We start from the raw sequence: 21,177 nt of genomic DNA on the forward strand, positions 1-21,177 counted from the left end.
CGCTGCAGGGAAAATCTCGCCCTAGTCTGAGCTTCCATTTCTCAAACTACAGCTACTCTCCCATTTCTCAAACTACAGCTACTCTCCAGGTTTTGTGAATTTGCCTTCCCTCTTTTTCCACTTCAGTGACTTTCTGATTGCACCTTTTGCACATTTCCTGTTGTTGTTCTGAGTCTTTGTGACCCCATGGACTGCAGCACACCAGGTTTCCCTGTCCTTCATCTTCCCAAGCTTGCTCAAACTCATGCCCTTTGAGTTGGTGATGCCATCCAACCATCTCATCCTCTGTCGTCCCCTTCTCCCCCTGCCTCTGATCTTTCTCTGTATCAGGGTCTTTCCTACAGGGAGCTTAAGAAAAAAAAATCTGCAAGTTGCCTATTGAATGCCATTCAAAATGAGAACAGGGAGCTCTTTTAACCTGGATTGTTCTGTCCAGTATGACTTTTTGCTACCCCATGGACTGTAGCTGGCAAGGCTTCTCCATCCATGGGATTCTGAGGTAAGAATACTGAAGTGGGTTGCCATTTTCTTCTCCAGGGGAGCTTCCAGACACAAAGGATGGAACCAGCATCTCTTGTGCCTCCTACATTGGCAGGCAGATTCTTTATCACTAGCACAACCTGGGAAGCCCTTTAAACCTGGAAAGTGAAAGTGAAGTCGCTCAGTCGTGTCAGACTCTTTGCGACCCCATGGACTGTAGCCTACCAGGTTCCTTCATCCGTGAGATTTTCCAGGAAAGAATACTGGAGTGAGTTGCCATTTCCTTCTCCAGAAGATCGTCCCAACCCAGGGACTGAACCCAGGTCTCCTGCATTGCAGGCAGACGCTTTACCATCTGAGCCACCAGGGAAGTAAGTTAACCTTGCAGCAAATCTTCCTCTCCCAACAGGTCTTAGACTGGTGCATTTCACCCTGGGAGTTGTACATGGGTTAATCAATGTAGTGGGCCAACACTCACTTTTTTTTTTTTAATAGAAGAGACTAGTGGAGATGAAATATCAGAGCACATTGCTCTAGTTTGGAAATGAGTCCATAGACTCAGGTATTTCTGAAATAGGGCTTTTATTTTCTCAGTATCTGCAAGAAGGAAGAATGAGGGGAGTATCCATCATCAAGAAACCATTAGTTAACTTCATTACAGTTCCCACTTCCACAATTTTATGGGTGCTTTTAGAGAACAAAAGAAGACACCCCCACCTTCCAAATACTGTTGGTTTGAATATCTACACTGCAGTGTGGGAAGTCCTCAAAAGTAAACACAATCTACCTTTGAAAGCACAGGCTTTGAAATTTACCCTAAATAACCATAGATAAGGTGGAATTTGCATTTGGAAAGGGACCCAAATATACATTTAAAAGAGAAGTGGACTACTCTTCCCTTTATGGGGAACAACAAAGAGAAACAGGACCTAGAGGGAGGAAAATGAAAGGACATTTTTTGTTACATTAACTTTTAGAACTTTTCGGCTACGTCAGGGAAGTATTGTTCCCAGAATTTTGTGCCCATTTTGAACATACATGCATATTTACATACACATACATAAATATGTACTTGATGCAACGTTAAATGTATTTCTTTGGCTTGCAATTTTAGAAGTGTGAGAGACAGTAACCATATTATTATATCATTAGTTCTTTATTTTTTTCAATATTTATGTGGTTCGGTCTTAGTTGTAGCAGGAGAGATCAGGCATTGTGGTGCGGCGGCTTAGCTGCCTCGGGGCATATGGGATCTTACTAGCGATCAATCCCGCATCCCCTGCACTGGAATGCAGATACTTAACCACTGGACCACCAGGGAAGTCCTTATCAGGAGTTCTTAAAGGGCAGTCTTTGGAATACCTGTGTTGAATTCCAATTGTGTGTATAATGAAAACCCTGATTCTTGGCTCCTTCAAAAACCTTGCAAATGGCAAGCACTAAGTGGGAGTCTTTTCAACCTGCATTTAGCACCATCTGACCATCATTTATTCTCAAAGAGCAGTGGAATCCTGTCCGCACCAAAACTACCTGGAATTTTCTCTGAAAGCAAGACTTTCTTAGTGATAGAACTGCTGGAAGATGGAACCAAGAAATCTTCCTTCTTCCTAAGTTCAGGTGAGTTTCTGAAACACTGTAAAGTTTGAACTGCGTTAGATGATTTGGGTACACTCTAAAAGTTTTTTAGTCATTACCCCATAGATTCATTTTTTTGTTGTTTTCATTTGTTTTTGTTTGGTTCACCCTTGGCAGTGACAATGTGGAGTTCCCTGTGGACCACCAAGGAATTCCCTCTCTCTCTTTTTCTTTTTTTTTAATTAGCAGCAATTAGAACTGGACATGGAACTTCTGACTGGTTCCAGATTGGGAGAAGAGTATATCAAGGCTGTATATTGTCTCCCTGCTTATTTAACTTATATGCAGAATGTATCATGCAAAATGTGGGACTGGATGAAGCACAAGTTGGAATCAAGATTTCAGGGAGAAGTATCAATATCAATATGCAGATGACACCACCCTTATGGCAGAAAATGAAGAACTAAAGAGCCTCTTGATGAAAGTGAAAGAGAGTGGAAAATTTGACTTAAAATTCAACATTCAAAAAAATGAAGATCATGGCATCCGGTCCCTACATTTCATGGCAAGAGATGGGGAAACAATGGAAACAGTGACAGACTTTATTTTCTTGGGCTCCAAGATCACTGCAGATGGTGACTGCAGCCATGAAATTAAAAGATGCTTGCTCCTTGGAAGGAAAGCTATGACCAACCTCAGTTCAGTTCAGTTGCTCAGTTATGTCTGACTCTTTGCGACCCCTTGAACTGCAGCACGCCAGGCCTCCCTGTCCATCACCAACTTCCGGAGTTTACTCAAACTCATGTCGATTGAGTCGGTGATGCCATCCAACCATCTCATCCTTTGTTGTCACCTTCCTCCCGCCTTCAATCTCTCCTAGCATCAGGGTCTTTTCAATGAGTCAGTTCTTCGTGTCAGGTGGCCAAAGTATTGGAGTTTCAGCTTCAGCATCAGTCCTTCCAATGAATATTCAGGACTGATTTCCTTTAGACTCTACTGGTTTGATCTCCTTGCAGTCCAAGGGACTCTCAAGAGTCTTCTCCAACACCACACGTTCAAAAGCATCAATTCTTCGGTGCTCAGCTTTCTTTATAGTCCAACTCTCACATCCATACATGACTACTGGAAACACCATAGCCTTGACTAGATGGACCTTTGCTGGCAAAGTAATGTCTCTGCTTTTTAATATGTTGTTTAGGTTGGTCATAACTTTTCCTCCAAGGAGCAAGCATCTTTTAATTTCATGGCTGCAGTCACCATCTGCAGTGATTTGGGAGCCCCCCCCAACCCCCACCAAATAAAGTCTGTCACTGTTTCCACTATTTCCCCATCTATTTGCCATGAAGTGATGGGACCAGATGCCATGATCTTAGTTTTCTGAATGTTGAGCTTTAAGCCAACTTTTTCGCTCACCTCTTTCACTTCCATGAAGAAGCTCTTTAGTTCTTCTTCACTTTCCGCCATAAGGGTGGGGTCATCTGAGTATCTGAGGTTACTGTTATTGCTCCGAGCCGTCTTGATTACAGCTTGTGCTTCATCCAGCCCAGCCTTTCTCATGATGTGCTCTGCATATAAGTTAATTAAGCAGGCTGACAATATACAGCCTTGATGTCCTCCTTTCTCTATTTAGAACCAGTCTGTTGTTCCTTATCCAGTTCTGTTGCTTCCTGATACAGATTTCTCAAGAGACAGGTCAGGTGGTCTGGTATTCTCACCTCTTGAAGAATTTTCCACAGTTGATTGCTGTCCACACAGTCAAAATCACTGCAGATGGTGATTGCAGCCATGAAATTAAAAGATGCTTATTCCTTGGAAGGAAAGTTATGAACAACCTAGACAGCATATTAAAAAGCAGAGACATTACTTTGTCAACAAAGGTCTGTCTAGTCAAGGCTATGGTTTTTCCAGTAGTCGTGTATGGATGTGAGAGTTGGACTATGAAGAAAGCTGGGCACTGAAGAATTGATGCTTTTGAATTGTGGTGTTGGAGAAGACTCTTGAGAGTCCCTTGGACTGTGAGAAGATCCAACCAGTCCATCCTAAAGGAGATTTGTCCTGGGTGTTCATTGGAAGGATTGATGTTGAAGCTGAAACTCCAATGCTTTGGCCACCTGATGTAAAGAGCTGACTCATTTGAAAAGACCCTGATGCTGGGAAAGATTGAGGGCAGGAGGAGAAGGGGACGACAGAGGATGAGATGGTTGGATGGCATCACTGACTCAATGGATATGGGTTTGGGTAAACTCCAGGAGTTGGTGATGGATAGGGAGGCCTGGTGTGCTGAAGTTCATGAGGTTGGAAAGAGTTGGACACAACTGAGTGACTGAACTGAACTGACACAGTCAAAGTCTTCGGAACTGTCAATAAAGCAGAAGTAGATGTTTTTCTGGAACTCTCTTGTTTTTTCTTTGATCCAATGACAATTTGATGGCAATTTGATCTCTGGTTCCTCTGCCTTTTCTAAATCCAGCTTGAACATCTGGAACTTCACAGTTCACATACTGTTGCATCCTGGCTTGGTGAATTTTGAGCATTATTTTACTAGTATGGGAGATGAGTGCATTTGTAGTAGTTTGAGAATTCTTTGGCATTGACTTTCTTTGGGATTGAAATGAAAACTGACCTTTTTCAAGCTGTGACCAGTGCTGAGTTTTCCAAATTTGCTGGCCTATTGAGTTCACCACTTTCACAGCATTACCTTTGAGGATTTTAACTAGCTCAACTGAAATTCCATCACCTCCATTAGCTTTGTTCATAGTGATGCTTCCTAAGGCCCACTTGATTTCACATTCCAGGATGTCTGGCTCTAGGTGAGTGATCACACCATCGTGATTATCTGGGTCATGAAGATCTTTTTTGTACAGTTCTTCTGTGTATTCTTGCCACTTCTTTGTAATATCTCTGCTTCAGTTATGTACATACCATTTCTGTCCTTTATTGTGCCCATCTTTCCATGAAACGTTCCCTTGATATCTCTAATTTTCTTGAAGAGATCTCTAGTGTTTCCCATTCTAATGCTTTCTTCTATTTCTTTGCATTGATCACTGAGGAAGGCTTTCTTATCTCTCCTTGTTATTCTTTGGAAGTTTGCATTCAGATGGATATATTTTTCATTTTCTCCTTTGCCTTTTGCTTCTCTTTTCTCAGCTATTTGTAAGGCCTCCTCAGACAGCCATTTGGCCTTTTTATATTTCTTTTTCTTGTGGATGGTCTTGATCCCTGCCTCCTGTACAATGTCACAAACTTATGTCCATAGTTCTTTAGGCACTCTGTCTTTCAGATCTAATTCCTTGAATCTATTTGTCACTTCTACTGTATGTAAGGGATTTGATTTAGGTCATACCTGAATGGTCTAGTCATTTTCCCCACTTTTTTCAATTTAAACCAGAATCATAAATAAGAAATTCATGATCTGAGTCACAGTCAGCTCCCAGTCGTGTTTTGCTGACTGTATAGAGCTTCTCGATCTTTGGCTGCAAAGAATATAATCAGTCTGATTTCAGTATTGATCATCTGGTGATGACCATGTGTACAGTCTTCTCTTGTGTTGTTGGAAGATGGTGTTTGCTATGTCCAGTGCTTTCTCTTGGAAAAACTCTATTAGCCTTAGCCCTGCTTCATTATGTATTCCAAGGCCAAATTTGCCTGTTACTCCAGGTGTTTCTTGACTTCTTGCTTTTGCATTCAAGTTCCCTATAATGGAAAGGACATCCTTTTTGGGTGTTAGTTCTAAAAACTTTTGTAGGTCTTCATCGAACTTTTCAACTTCAGCTTCTACAGCGTTGCTGGTCAGGGCATAGACTTGGATTACTGTGACAGCATATTAAAAAGCAAAGACATTTCTTTGTGACAAAGGTCTGTCGAGTCAAAGCTATAGTTTTTCCAGTAGTCACTTTTGGATGTGAGAGTTGGACCATAAAGAAAGCTGAGCACCGAAGAATTGATGTTTTTGAACTGTGGTGTTGGAGAAGACTTTGAGGATTCCTTGGACTGCAAGGAGATCCAACCAGTCCATCCTACAGGAAATCAGTCCTGAATATTCATTGGAAGGACTGATGCTGAATCTGAAACTCCAGTCCTTTGGTTATCTGATGGGAAGAACTGATTCCTTGGAAAAGACCCTGATGCTGGGAAAGATTGAAGGCAGGAGGAGAAGGGGATTACAGAGGATCAGATGGTTGGATGGCATCACCGACTATATGGACATGAGTTTGAGTGAGCTGTGGGCATTGGTAATGGACAGGGAAGCCCAGCAGGCTGCAGTCCATGGGGTTGCAAAGAGTCAGACACGACTGAGTGACTTCACTTTCACTTTTCACTTTCCTGCATTGGAGAAGGAAATGGCAACCCAGTCCAGTATTCTTGCCTGGAGAATCCCAGGGGCGGCGGAGCCTGGCGGGCTGCCGTCTATGGGGTCGCACAGAGTCAGACACGACTGAAGCGACTTAGCAGCAGCAGCAGTGTATATTTGTCAGTCCCAATCTCTTAATTCCTCCCACCCCTCCCCGAGTTCCTTTTTAGTAGCCATACATTTGTTCCCTATGTCTGTCTCTATTTCTGCTTTGCAAATAAGATCATCTATACCATATTTCTAGATTCCACATATATGCATTAATATACAGTACTTGTTTATTTTCTGACTCACTTCACTTTGTATGACAGTCTCTAGGTCCTTTCACATCTCTGCAAAGGACACAATTTCATTTTTTTTTTTTTTATGGCTGAGTAGTGTTCCCTTGTATATATGTACCACATCTTCTTTATCCATTCCTCTGTTGGTAGACATTTTTGTTGCTTCCATGTCCTGGTTATTGTAAATAGTATTGCAAGGAACATCAGGGTGCATGTATCATTTTGAGTTATGGTTTTCTCAGGAGGGGATTGTTGGGTCATATGATAGTTCTATTTTTAGTTTTTTGAGAAACCTCCATACTGTTTTCTATAGTAGCTGTGCCAATTTACAATCCCAACAACAGTGCACAATTTCTTAACATTGGAACGTATTCACAAACCTGAAATTAACTGGCCACTTCACCCACCACAGTTCACTGCACTCTTTTGGTATGCTACTGGATCTGGGTATTTGTGTTTTCTTAGCAGCTTTGAAACTATATTCCAGTGTCTGGATTGTTGTTCAGTCATTCAGTTGTATCTGACTCTTTGCAACCCTGTGGACTGCAGCACACAGGTTTCCTTGTCCTTCACTATCTCCCTGAGTTTGCTCAAATTAACGTACATTGAGTCAATGATGCCATTCAACCGCCTTATCCTCTGTTGCCCTCAATCTCCTCTTGCCCTCAACATTTCTCAGCATCAGGGTCTTTTTTAGTGAGTTTGCTCTTTGCATCAAGTGACCAAAGTATTGGAACTTCAGCTTTAGCATAAGTCCTTTCAATGAATATTCAGGGTTGGTTTCCTTTAGGATTGACTTGTTTGATCTCCTAACTGTCCAAGGGACACTCAAGAGTCTTCTCTAGCACCATGATTCAAAAGCATCAATTCTTCAACATTCAGCCTTCTTTATGGTCCAACTCTTATGTCTGTACATGACTACCAGAAAAACCATAGCTTTGACTATATGGATCTTTGTCAGCAAAGTAATGTCTCTGCTTTTTAATATGCTGTTTAGGTTTGTCATAACTTTTATTCCAAGGAACAAATGTCTTTTAATTTCATGACTACAGTCACTGTCCACAGTGATTTTGGAGCCCAAGATATTAAAATCTGTCACTATTTTCACTTTCTCTCCTCTTTTTGCCATGAAGCAATGGGACTGGATGCCATGATCTTAGTCTTTTGAATGTTGAGTTTTAAGCCGGCTTTTTTCACTGCCCTCTTTCAATTTCATTAAAGGGCTCTTTAGTTCCTCTTTGCTTTCTGCCATTAAAGTGGTACCATCTGTGTATCTGAGGTTGTTGATATTTCTCCCAGCAATCTTTTTCTTTTTTTTTTCTTTTATTTTTAAAAATTAATTATTTTAATTAGCGGATAATTACAATGTTTTGATGGTTTTTGTCGGACATCAGCATGAATTGGCCACAGGTGCACATGTATCCCCCATCCCTAATCCTGCCTCCCAACTCCCTCCCCACCCATCTATCCATCTAAGTTATCCCCGAGCACTGGCTTTGGATGCTCTGCTTTATGCACAGAACTTACACTGGTCACCTTTTTACATATGGTAATGTATATGTTTCAGTGCTATTCTCTCCGATCGTCCCACCATATCCTTTTCCTATTGAGTCCAAAAGTCTGTTCTTTATGTCGGTGTCTCCTTTGCTGCCCTACAAATAGAACCATTGGTACCATCTTTTTAAATACCATATAATGTACTAATATACAGTATTTGTATTTCTCTTTCTGAGTTACTTCATTCTGTATAATAGGCTCTAGGTTCATTTACTTCATTAGAACTGACTCAAATATACATTCCTTTTTATAGCTGAGTAATATTCCATTTTGTATATGTGCCACAATTTCCTTATCCATTCATCTGCTGATGGACATCTAGGTTGCTTCCATGTCCTAGCAATTGTAAATAGTGCTGCAGTGTACACTGGGGTACATGTGTCTCTCTCAATTTTAGTTTCCTTGGGGTATATGCCTAGCAGTGGGATTTCTGGATTATATGGCAATTCTGTTCTGGTTTTTTAAGGAATCCCCCCACTGTTCTCCATAGTGGCTGTACCAGTTTGCATTCCCACTAACAGTATAAGAGGGTTCCTTTTTCTCCACACCATCTCTAGTATTTATTGTATAGACTTTTTGATGGTAGCCATTCTGACTGGTATGAGATAATACCTTGTTGTGGTTTTGATTTGCATTTCTCTAACAATGAGTGATGTTGAGCATCTCTTCATGTGTTTATTAGCCATTTGCATGTCTTCTTTGGAGAAGTGTCTGTTTAGGTCTTTGCCCACTTTTTGATTGGGTTGTTTGTTTTCCTAGTATTGAGATGCATGAACTACTTGTATATTTTGGAGATTAATTCTTTCTCAGTTGTTTCAGTTGCTTAATTTTCTCCCATTTTGAGGGTTGTCTTTTCACCTTGCTTATGGCTTTCTTTGTTGTGCAAAAGCTTTTAAGTTTAATTAGGTCCCATTTATTTATTATTGTTTTTATTTCCATTACTCCGGGAGATGGATCATAGAAGATCTTGCTGTGATTTATGTCAGCGAGTATGCTGTGTATGTTTTCCTCCAAGAGTTTTATAGTTTCTGGTCTTACATTTAGGTCTTTAATCCATTTTGAGTTTATTTTTGTGTATGCTGTTAGGAAGTGTTCTAGCTTACTCCTGGCAATCTTGATTCTAGTTTGTGAGTCATTCAGCCCGACGTTTCACTTGATGTATTCTGCATATAAGTTAAATAAGCAGGGTGACATATACAGCCTTGAGGTACTCCTTTCCCAATTTGGAATCAGTCTGTTGTTCCATGTCCAGTTCTGTTGCTTCTTGACCTGCATACAGGTTTGACAGGTAAGGTGGTCTGGTATTCCCATCTCTAAGAATTTTCCAGTTTGTTGTGATCCACACAATCAAAGCCTTTAGCATAGTAAGTGAAGCAGAAGTACATGTTTTTTTTTTTGAATTCCCTTGCTTTTTCTGTGATCCAGCATATGTTGGCAATTTGATCTTCAGTCCCTCTGCCTTTTCTAAATTCAGCTTGTACATCTGCAAGTTCTGAGTTCATGTACTGCTGAAACCTTGTTTAAAGGATTTTGAATGTAATTTTACTAGCATGTAAAATGAGTGCAATTGTACATTAGTTTGAACATTCTTTGGCATTGCTTTCTTTGGGATTGGAATGAAAACTGACATTTTCCAGTCCTATGGCCACTGCTGAGTTTTCCAAATGTGCTGGCATATTGGGTGCAGCACTTTCACAGCAGCATCTTTTAGTGTTTTGAATAGTTCAGCTAGAATTCCATCCCCTCAACTGGCTTCATTCCTAGGAATGCTTTCTATGGCCCACTTGATTTCACACTCTAGGATGTCTGGCTTCCTGGCCTTGCTGCTGGTGGCTGCCCTGGGGTTGATCAGCCACCCCCATGGCCTGCCTCCAGCAGAATTCTGGCTCCTACATTTCCTCTCCTCTTTCTCCTCAGCTCATTTTCCAGGTCCAGCGAATCTGGTTGCCCTGAGGGGTGCGTGCAGTGCTTTGGGACTCCCCCCGCCCCTCCGTGCTCGGAACTTGGGGCCCTGTCTGGATTAAACCTGGAAAAAAGGATACCTTTCTTAGGGTCATGAAACAGAGGGCATAGGTAGGACAGTGTGGAGCCAAGCAGAGCTAAACAGAGCTTAGAGCTATGAAGAAGCAGGAGACAGGCAGATACCTGGCTTTGCAGAGCCTTTTCTTCATTCTCTAGGTCTCAGGATGGAAACTTTCCTCCATGCAGTAACCTTTGTTGTCTTCCCAATCATGGGATGAATACTTCATAAGTCCTAAACTCATAGATTGTCCTAAACTGTATGACTTAAGCCATTAACTGTCATTAAATCAAAAGTAGCAGTACTGTTTTTCACCCTATATTGTATCGCATATAGTTTCCTAGCTAAAAACATTTCAGTGCCAAAGAATAGCTCCTATCTGGATTGCCAAGTGCTAGAAACCACTGCTTGTTTTCACCACCAACAGCAACATTTGCATATATCTTTCATAATTTTAGTTCAGTTTCCCTGAAGAGCAAACTGACCTTTTGAAGTGACTCATGCAACTTCTCTTTACAAGTCTGACATCCCTAATGTAGTCTTCAGAGTTTTCCATAACGCTCTAACAGAAATTTTGACTTTTTTTTAATTGGTAAAGGATAACATAATTATAATAGTGTCCTAGGATGTAAAGGTAGCAGATGGAGATTTGAGAGACATTGACTACAGGTGTTCACCTACAGTTCTCAAAATGTCAGGGAATCCTTGTGGAGCCCTGGCATCCTTTCAGAGGATATGCAAGGTCAAAACTATGCTCATAATAATGTTGAGACATTATTATTTTCACTCTCATAAGGGTACAGTGGGATTTTTGGCAGGTAACATGATGTATAATATTGTACCTGACTGAATGCAGAAGTGGATTTGAGAATTCAGCTCTTCTCTACTAAATCAGACAGCAATGAAATGTGCAAAGTATAAAACAATGTTACTTCTCTCACTAGACATTTTTTAGTTTTAGGAAATAGTCATTTTTATGAAAAATAGTTTTATTATTAAAATAGGTTTATTATTGCTATTTTCAATAAATTACTGATTATTGAACATATTTTTCTCTGTTTTCATTTCTGGTACCGTAAATACCGGGCTTCCCTGGTGGCTCGGATAGTAAATAATCTGCCTGCGATGGTGGAGACTTGGGTTTGATCCCTGGGTTGGGAAGATCCCTTGGAGGAGGGCATGGCAACCCACTCCGGTATTCTTGCCTGGGAAATCCCATGGACAGAGGAGCCTGGTGGGCTACAGTCCATAGGGTCGCAAAGAGTCAGACACGACTGAGCGACTAAACACAGCACTCAGCGCAGTAAATACCAATACAAACGCTTCCATGAATGCTCCCTGGGGTTCTTATTTTTGAGAGTGTAGTCTTTAGTGGTTCTCTTTTGAGAACTGCTGCTGTAAGCTTGAGAATCTTTTAAACCTTGAGCAAGCCGATCTTTCTAAGTCTCTGTGTATCCTTTTATAAAGGAAGAGTGTTAGACTGGATGATTTCTAATATCTTTTTATTTTGAAACAATTAAAAAAGGCTTTCCTGCCTGTTCATAAGAGATTTTCTTGTGAAAAGGTTGTGATGAAGGATAAACAGATGGGCATTTGGTCACCCTAAGCAAGAGGGGAGCGGGGAGACGCCCCATTAAAGTGAGTGCTTCACCTCATGCACGTCTTGGTTACAACAAGGATTTCTCCCCTACTTCCTGTAAATAACATTTTTTTTTTTTTTTGTCGACCACACAACACGTGGAACTTCCCTGTCTTGGGAATGAACCCTTGACCCCTTCAATAGAAGCACGGAGTCTTAACCAATGGACCTCCGGGGAAGTCCCTTTAAGTAACTATATTATGTTCATCTAGAAAAATAACATCTTTATCCAGTATCTTATCATTCACCTCTCTCCTGGAAATTCTAATACCTTGCACAGTCTTTCCTTCAGTGACTAGCTTTCTCCCTTCTCTTGTTTTCTGCACTCTCTGATCCTTGCTTTTATTCCTTAGTCTCCGTAACTAAGGAGGAGGGTGGAAGGGTTAGTGCTACTAACACTCATAACCAGAAGAGGGTAGCAGAGAGTAGCAGAAGCGAAGTTACTAGGCTTTTCCCGCTCTAGTTAAGCAATGACGTCAGCTGTTCCCATTGTAGGCCAGGCTAGGCCAGGCCAGGTGGCCGTTTTGTTTAGAACCCTAAAGAGGAGAGGAGAGGCTAAACCTAAGAAGTGTTGAGACCCTCTCACCCCTATCCAAGACGCAGCTGGAGCCAGGTTCTGGAAAGGAGAAGTGCCCAGAATGTGGGCAGGAAAAGCATTGTGACAGCAGTTCCAGGCCACTTCCATTTTTTTTTTTTTCTCCTTTCCTTTTTTGTTTTGAGAATCTTTGTAAATTAAAAAAAGAAGAAGTGGCAGGGCAGGGTTACGAAACTGTGGTGTGTTTTAAATGTTTACCTTGAATAAGCCTCCCATTTACAGAAAACCGAAGGTCCAGTGCAATGATAGTTTCTTTTTATTTAAAATTTTTTAAAAATATTAGTTATTTATTAAAAAGACTTCACTGTGGCTTAGCTGGTAAAGAATCCGCCTGCGATGTGGGAGACCTGGATTCAATCCCTGGGTTGGGAAGATCCCCTGGAGAAGGGAAAGGCTACCCACTCCAGTATTCTGGCCTGGAGAATTTAATGAGCTGTATAGTTCATGGGGTTGCAAAGAGTCGGACACGACTGAATGACTTCCACTTTCACTTTTTCATTAAAAGGACTAAGTTATGTTTGACATATAATGTTATATTAGTTTCAGATGTACAACATAGTGGTTTATTTATTTTTTTTTCCATTTAACATAGTGGTTTAATATTCTTCTACATCATGAAATAATTGCCACACTAAGTTCAGTTACCATTTGTTACCATTAAAGTTATATTATTGACTATATTTTCTATCCTGAATAATACACCCTTTGATTTGTTTATTTTATAACTGGAAGCTTGTGCTTCCTAATCACCTGCACCTATTTCACTTTCCCTTGCCACTACCAGTTTTTTCTCTGTGTCTATGAATCTATTCTTGTTTTTAGATTCCACATCTAAGTGAAATATGGTGTTTATTTTTCTCTGTGTGACATTTCACCTCTTGATGGGTCCATCCATATTGTCACAAATGGTAAGATTTTATTTTATTTTTTATGACTGAGTAATATGTATATATACCATATCTTCTCTTTTAAAATTAATTTATTTTTAATTGGAGGATAGTTGCTTTACAGTGTTGTGGTTGTTTCTGCCATACATAACCATGAAGCAGCCATAGGTTTACATATGTCCCCTCCATCTGGAACCCCTCCCTCCCATCTCACACTCCATCCTATCCCTCAAGGTTGTCACAGAGCATCAGGTTGAGCTCCCTGTGTCACACAGAGTCTATTTTCTACATCTGCATCTTTATTGTTGCCCTGCATTAGGTTCATCTGTATCATTTTTCTAGATTCCATATATGTGCATTAATGTATGACAGGATCTATGTTAAGTTACCTCACTAGAAGTGACTAAAATTTGTTCCTTTTTATTGGCTAATAATATTCCATCGTATATGTGAACCATATCTTCTTTATCCATTTATCTGTTGATGATTGCTTCCATATCTTGAAATTTGCCATGAATATAAGGGTACATATCTTTTTGGATGAGTGTCTTTGTTTTATTTGAATAGGTACCCAGAGGTAGAATTGTTGGATTGTATGGTAATTCTGTTTTTAATTTCTCTATACTGTTTTCCACAGTGGCTGCATCAGTTTTCATTCCTACCAGTGGTGCATGAGGGTTCCCTTTTCTCCATATTCTCACCAACAATTGTTGTTTTTGTCTTTTTGATAATAGCCAAGTATGAAGTGATAACTCATTGTAGCTAATTTTTTAAAAATTTATTTATTTTTTGGCCACACCATTTGACTGGCGGGATCTTAGTTCCCAGACCAGGGATCAAATCTGCACCCTTGGCAGTGAAATTTCATTGTGGTTTTGATTTGCATTTCCCTGACAATTAGTGATATTGAGTATTTTTCATGTGCCTACTGGCCACCTGTATGTCTTTGGAAAAGTGTTCAGATCCTCTGCCTGTTTTTTAATGCTTTAAAAAAATTTGGTATTGAGTTGTATGAACTGTTTTTATATTAATAGTTTGTATATCAACCCCTTACTGGATATGCCATTTGCAAATATCTTATGACAGGTTTATTTTGTGTACAAAAAGAATGAAGGAAATATTTGACCTGATGCAAAATTTTGAAATTTTTCTCTTTTTAGCACAAGATCTCACTTTGGGACTCTAGGCAAAGTGGATTACATTATACTATTAGGAACGTGAGCAATAGCTGTTGTTAAATAGTTGTTCTGGCAGTTTTAAAATGGTAAGGGAAACTTTATGTAGGACTGCTAGGGAATTCCCTTGTTGAGTTCTTTGGAGAATGAGTGAGGTATATATACATAGACATCTCTCTCTATATATATCAAATATAGTTCAGATTATATATTTGAATGCTTTATTTTTTCTAGCTTTATTGAGATATAATTGACATATAACATTGTGGAAATTTAAAATATATGTGTTGCTTTGATACATTTATATATTGAAAAATGTGATCATTCCATGTATATCCCTCTCCATCTCTGAGACCTGTCTCTGCCCCTCATCAAGGCTAATTGTGGGTGACATGACAATAGGGGCCAAGGAGGTGCTCTTAGTGTACACTTCTTACTGACTCTCTCTATTCACCTTGGTTCTTCTTCCAAACTCAAAACCCTGCTCTCCTTTTTACCAACATCTGTCCTCAGAGGTGGTGCTGATGGCCACCTAAGTAAAGTAAATTTAAGTCTCTGCATTTTTTGCAAGACATAAAATGATCTGTTTTGTGAACAGACAATTCTGCATGTGAACTGAGAAGATTGGGACTCTTCCCTAATGCCCCTGCTTTTGAGAGCAAATCAGTTTTGCCCCAAAGTCAGTTCATCTAACACTGGTTTGCCCAATGTTTAATTACATTTGCTCCAAAACTGTACGACTGACACTTAACTTTCATGTATTTTAGGAGAGCCTCAGTCTCTTTTGCAGTTTTGTATGTTAGATGATTCTTAATTGTCTACAATTTATTATTAATTTATTATTAATATTTTACCAAAATTTAAAGCATATATAGTATCTACCTGTCTTTATTCTCAGGTTACTAATAAGAAATGTACCTTTAGTTCTTAATATATGGTTTACTACATCATGTTTGACTCTCTTCCTTGGGATTTTGCTCTTTTTAAATGGATATTTACCAATATTCCTGTTTTGCCTATTCATATGGAGTGTGTGGGATGTGGGGCTGGCCTGCATGAGGCCCTGTTGTTTCCCATCTACTGACATTTGTAGATGTCATTTGGGTTCACGCTAGTGAAAAGAGCATGGAGATTTTCCCGTTGTCTTACAACTTTCCTGTTGTCTAGGTTTAATCCATTATTACAAGAGAACATGCTCTGTATGATTTAATTCTTTGAATTACATTGAGGTTTTTTTTGTTTTCCTCAGTGGTTCAGGGCATGGTATACTTTGATAAATGGTCCAGTGTTCCCTTGAAAAAAATATATGGTTTCTACTGTTTTTAGGTAGCATGGTCTATATATGTCAATTGAATCCAATTAGTTGATTTTGGTGTTCAGTTCTTTTATCACCTTGTGTGTGTTAGTTGCTCAGTCATGTCCGACTCTTTGTGACCCCACTGACTGTAGCCAGTCAAGCTCCTCTGTTCCTGGGATTTCCCAGGCAAGAATACTGAAGTGGTTTGCCATTCTCTTCTCCAGGAGATATTAAAGCTATTGTTTTTCCAATAGTTATGTATGGATGTGAGAGTTGGACTATAAAGAAAGCTGAGCACTGAAGAATTGATGCTTTTGAACCGTGGTGTTGGAGAAGACTCTGGAGGGTTCCTTGGACTACAAGGAGATCCAACCAGTCCATCCTAAAGGAAATCAGTCCTGAATATTTATTGGAGGACTGATGTTGAAGCTGAAACTCCAATAGTTTGGCCACCTGATGCAAACAGCTGACTCATTTGAAAAGACCCTGATGCTGGGAAAGATTGAAGGCGGGAGGAGAAGGGGACAGCAGAGGATGAGGTGGTTGGATGGCATCACTGATCCAATGGACATGAATTTGTGTAAACTCTGGGAGTTGGTGATGGACAGGGAGGCCTGGCATGCTGCAGTCCATGGGGTCGCAAAGAGTCAGACACGACTGATCGACTGAACTGAACTGAACATCCTTTTTTGCCTCTAGCAATTTTATTTTCTTGCAACATTTTTTATCTGTGCTCTTGGTGGTTCTGGGTTGGAGATGTTGGGGAGTAAAAACACTTTTTCCTTCATCTTTTTAAATTCTCAATTGGGACCCTTGTAACTAAAGATAGGTTAACACAAGAAAAGTGTATGGATTTATTTAATGTAAATTTTACTTCCTTGGTGCTCAGATGGTACAGTCTTCCTGCCATGATCCTTGGGTTGGGAAGATCCACTGGAGAAGGGGATGGCTACCAACTCCAGCATTCCTGCCTAGAGAATTCCTTGGACAGAGAAGCCTGGTGGGCTACAGTCCATGGGGCTGCAAAGAGTTGGACACGACTGAATGATCAACATTTTACATGACATGAGAGCCTTCATAAGGAAATGAAGACCTGAAAAGGCAATTAAACATAAATATTATGATAGATTTGTTGAAAAGTGGAAAGTCATGGAAAGATGTGATCAGACAGAAAAAGGATATGAGCTAAGTGCAGTAAACTAGGGGGAACTTAGCAAGGCTTGTTCATTGATTCCTCTTTATATCCCGTTAGGATGAGGATGTGCCTTTCTACCAGGTATAGGGAAGGTCGTCTTACCTGAGGATTTTATGATGTGCTTTGAGGAAAGGTTGGAAAGTCCTTCCTGCACGTCCCATTTTTAAATTCCTTCAGCTCAAAATATTCAACATACCAAGGTGCTACATTTTGGGGAGGATGAGCTGAGTTTCATCACAGGAGTCTTTAGTGCCCTTCCTGGATATGTAGGAGGTAATAAGGAAACCCAGGAGCCTTGCATGGCTCAACGAAACTATGAGCCATGCCATATGGGGCCAACCAAGTCAGACAGGTCATGGTGGAGAGTTCTGACAAAACATAGTCCACTAGAGAAGGAATTGACAAACCACCTTAGCATTCTTGCCTTGAGAACCCCATGAACAGTATGGAAAGTCAGAGTTAGGACACTGAAAGATGAACCCCCCAGGTTGGTAGGTGTCCAATATGCTACTGGAGGAGAAGAGAGAAATAGCTCCAGAAGGAATGGAGAGGCTGAACCAAAGCGGAGAGCTTATGGTGGTGGCCTCTCTTGGTGCAGAGCATGGGTCTAGGGTGAGTGGGCTCAGCAGTTGCTGTTCCTAGGCTATAGAGCACAGGCTCAATAGTTGTGGCACATGGGCTTAGTTGCTCTGTGACACGCGGGATCTGCTCAGACCAGGGATTGAACTTGCGTCTCGTGCATTGGCAGATGGATTCTTTGCCACTGAACCACCAGGGGAGCTCGATATCATGTCTTGTACTTAAGAGTTTAGGCTATTTTTAGTTTGTTTTTTATATGATTTGACAAAGTGTTCTAACGTCTTTGATTTACATGCAGTTGTCCATTTTTCCCACACTGCTTACTGAAGGGACTCTTTTCTCCACTGTATATTCTTACCTCCTTTGTTGAAGATGAATTTTTAAAATTAATTAATTAATTAACTTAAAATTTTTATTTATTTGACTGCACCGGGTCTTAGTTGCAGCATGTAGAACCTAGTTCCCTGGCCAGGGATCGAACCTAAGCCCCCTGCATTGAGAACCCAGAGTCTTAGTCAATGAACCACCAGGGAAGTCCCCCAAAATTAATTGATATGTGGGTTTATTTATGTGTGATAGGTGAGTAATTGGTATGTGGGTTTATTTCTGGATTCTCTATTCTGGGAGAACTAGGGGTTATCTATTTATTTATTTATTTTTGGCTGTGCTGGGTCTTCATTGCTGCACACGGGCTTTCTCTAGCTGCAATGAGTGGGGATTACTCTTCACTGTGTTACACGGGCTTCTCATCATGGTGGCTTCTCTTATTGGGGAGCACAGGCCCTCGAGCATACAGGTTTCAACAGATGTGGTCCGTGGGCTCTAGATTGAGGGCTCAGGAGTTGTGATGCAGGGGCTTAATTGTTCCATGTCATGTGGAATCTTCCCAAACCAGGGATCAAACCTGTGTCCCCTGCGTTGGCAGGTGGAGTCTTATCCACTGTACCACCAGGGAAGTTCCAGAAGTAGGGGTTCTTAATTGTATTAGTTTTCTATGGCTGCCATAACAACTTGTCACAAACTTATTGGCTTGTAGCAATACAAAGTGATTATCTTATGGTTCTGCAGGTCTGAATTCAAATATGGGTCTCGCAGTGTTAAAATCATGGTGTCAGCAAGGCTGCCTTCCTTTCTGGAGACTCTAGGGGAGAATCTGTTTCTTTGCCTTTTCCAGCTGCTAGATGTCTCTTTTTCCATGTGTCCTTGCATCAGATCACTTTGAATTTTTCTACATTTCTCTTCCACTTATAAGGACCCTTGTGATGATATTAGTCCTACCTGGATGATCAAGGATACTCTCCTCAATTTTGTCACCTCATTAGCAAAATTGATTTATCTGCTGCCTTAATTCCCCTTTGTCATACAAGGTTATATATTCATGATTTATGGGGATTAGAATATGGATATGCTTGGAGGGAGTGCATTATTGTGCCTGCCCCACTGACTTCCCCTTGCTTTGGAATGCTACTAACTTTCACCATGCTACTATATTCAAATGTTTGTCATTATCTTTTATTTGCCAGATGCCTTTACTTCTTTTGTTTTTCCCTCCTGCATTGTCTTTACATGGTTTCCATGATCATTCTTTAAAAAAAATTATCACTTTTCTTTAAAGTAATGGAGTTTTTCCTGGACAGCATTTTTTTAAAAACTGAATTCGCCTGCAATGCAAGAGACCTGAGTTTGATCCCTGGATTGGGAAGATCCCCTGGAGAAAGGAAAGACTACCCACTCCACTATTTTGGCTGAGAGAATTCCATGGACTACAGTCCGTGGGGTCTCAAAGAGTTGGATATGACTGAGCAACTTTCACTTCACTTCACTTCAATTGGAGGAAGAAGTAGCATATATCCCCGAGGCTTCTGTGGATGTAGTCTGGGGAGTCTGTTAACTTGGATGGGAAACATTTTGATTTTGATTTTTCTCTAATGAATGCAGGCAACACAGCCCATGTATCCTATACATTTGTCACCAGTGGAAATTAGAGTTATTTTCATATCACTTTACAGAAAGGCCAAAACATCAGTTACTCTCATCATTTCTTTCAAATTATGAATTATTGGGCATAAATACCACAAACTTAAAAAGTATTTTGGTACCTCTATTTCAGCGTCTTCCTTTGTGATCTTATGTGCTTTATTTTATGCACTTGAATATATTCTGAGAAGGGACTCATGCACATCAGCAGGCTTGCAGCATGGGTACAACCTTCCTGCCTTTTGTCCCGTTCTCGCTGTTCCTCTCAGCTGGGTGTGGGCCCCTTCCAAAAAACAGGAAGTTCCTTGACTTGTGTCAAAACTCCTCACATCACAGATTTTGGGTGATTTAGCTTGGATTTCTCCTTAGCTGACCAGTGTCAGCAAGAATCAGTCTTCTATTGGTTCACTCACAGTTTCTCCCCACACTAGTAGCAGATAACCACTCACTCTTGAAAATGTATGTCCCCGTTATATCCCAACATCCTGCCACTACTGTGGTCCACAGGGTTCAAAGATGTTTGGCGATTTGCCCAAACACTCACACCCTTGAAATTGCAAGGAGGGTGAGACTGGGGTTGCTGTTGCCCACTAGTGTGTGTTCCCTATTCTAGAAAACTCTGGGTTCTCTTTATTTTCTTGCAGATGGTCTCTCTCATTATGTCTCTTCTCACCCCAGTTCCAGGCTTCAGGAGCCCTGGGCCCTCTCATGGTTGGTGACTTCATAGAAGTGGAAGTTCTTTTTCTGTTTCTCTGTGGTTCTGAATTAATTTCAGAGGAGACACAAGAGTTAGAGGTTCCTCTTCCTCCTTTCTTTAATAGGAAATCGTTTTAGCTTTTTTCCATAACTTTTAAAAGGTTGCTGAGGTTCATCATGTCCTTGCCTTCTATGGACAATGTGCTCAGTTGCTCAGTCCTGTCCAGCTCTGTGACCCCATGGACCGTAGCCTGCCACGATCCTCGGTCCATGGGGGCTTCATTATAATAGAGACAATACAGAATTTCATGAAGCAGAAACATCTTCTTCCCACACAGTAACCTCTTGAGGGATGATCTCGGAAGCAAAAATGTGGTGTGTGTCTGTTTTCGTCTTTTCTCTGTATCTATATAAACATTTTAAGTATTGCAATTGGTCCACAATTGCAATATACCCCCTATAGAGGTAGCTGGTTAGTGAAATATAATTGCTTATTTTTAACTGAGTGCTAGGAATAGCATTTATACTTCTTCTTTATTCTTCTGGGTTAAATGAGAGAGAGAGAGAAAATGAGGAGTGGAAATGTATAACATAATTGGTATTCTTCTTTTTTATTGTAGAAAATATATATAACACACAATTTTCCATTTTAATTATTTTTAAGTGTGCAGTCCAGCAGTGTGATATAGATTCACATTGTCGTGCAGCCATTAACATCACCCATCTCCAGAACACTTCATCTTTTTTTTTATCTGGCCTCATCATGCAGTTTGTGGGATCTCAGTTCCCAAACCAAGGATTGAACCCAGGCCCTTGGAAGTGAAAGCACAGAGTCCTAACCGTTGGACAACCAGGGAATCCCAAGAACTCTTC

This window comes from Odocoileus virginianus, chromosome 3 (genome assembly GCF_023699985.2).
Source record: "Odocoileus virginianus isolate 20LAN1187 ecotype Illinois chromosome 3, Ovbor_1.2, whole genome shotgun sequence".
Taxonomy (NCBI): Eukaryota; Metazoa; Chordata; class Mammalia; order Artiodactyla; family Cervidae; genus Odocoileus; species Odocoileus virginianus.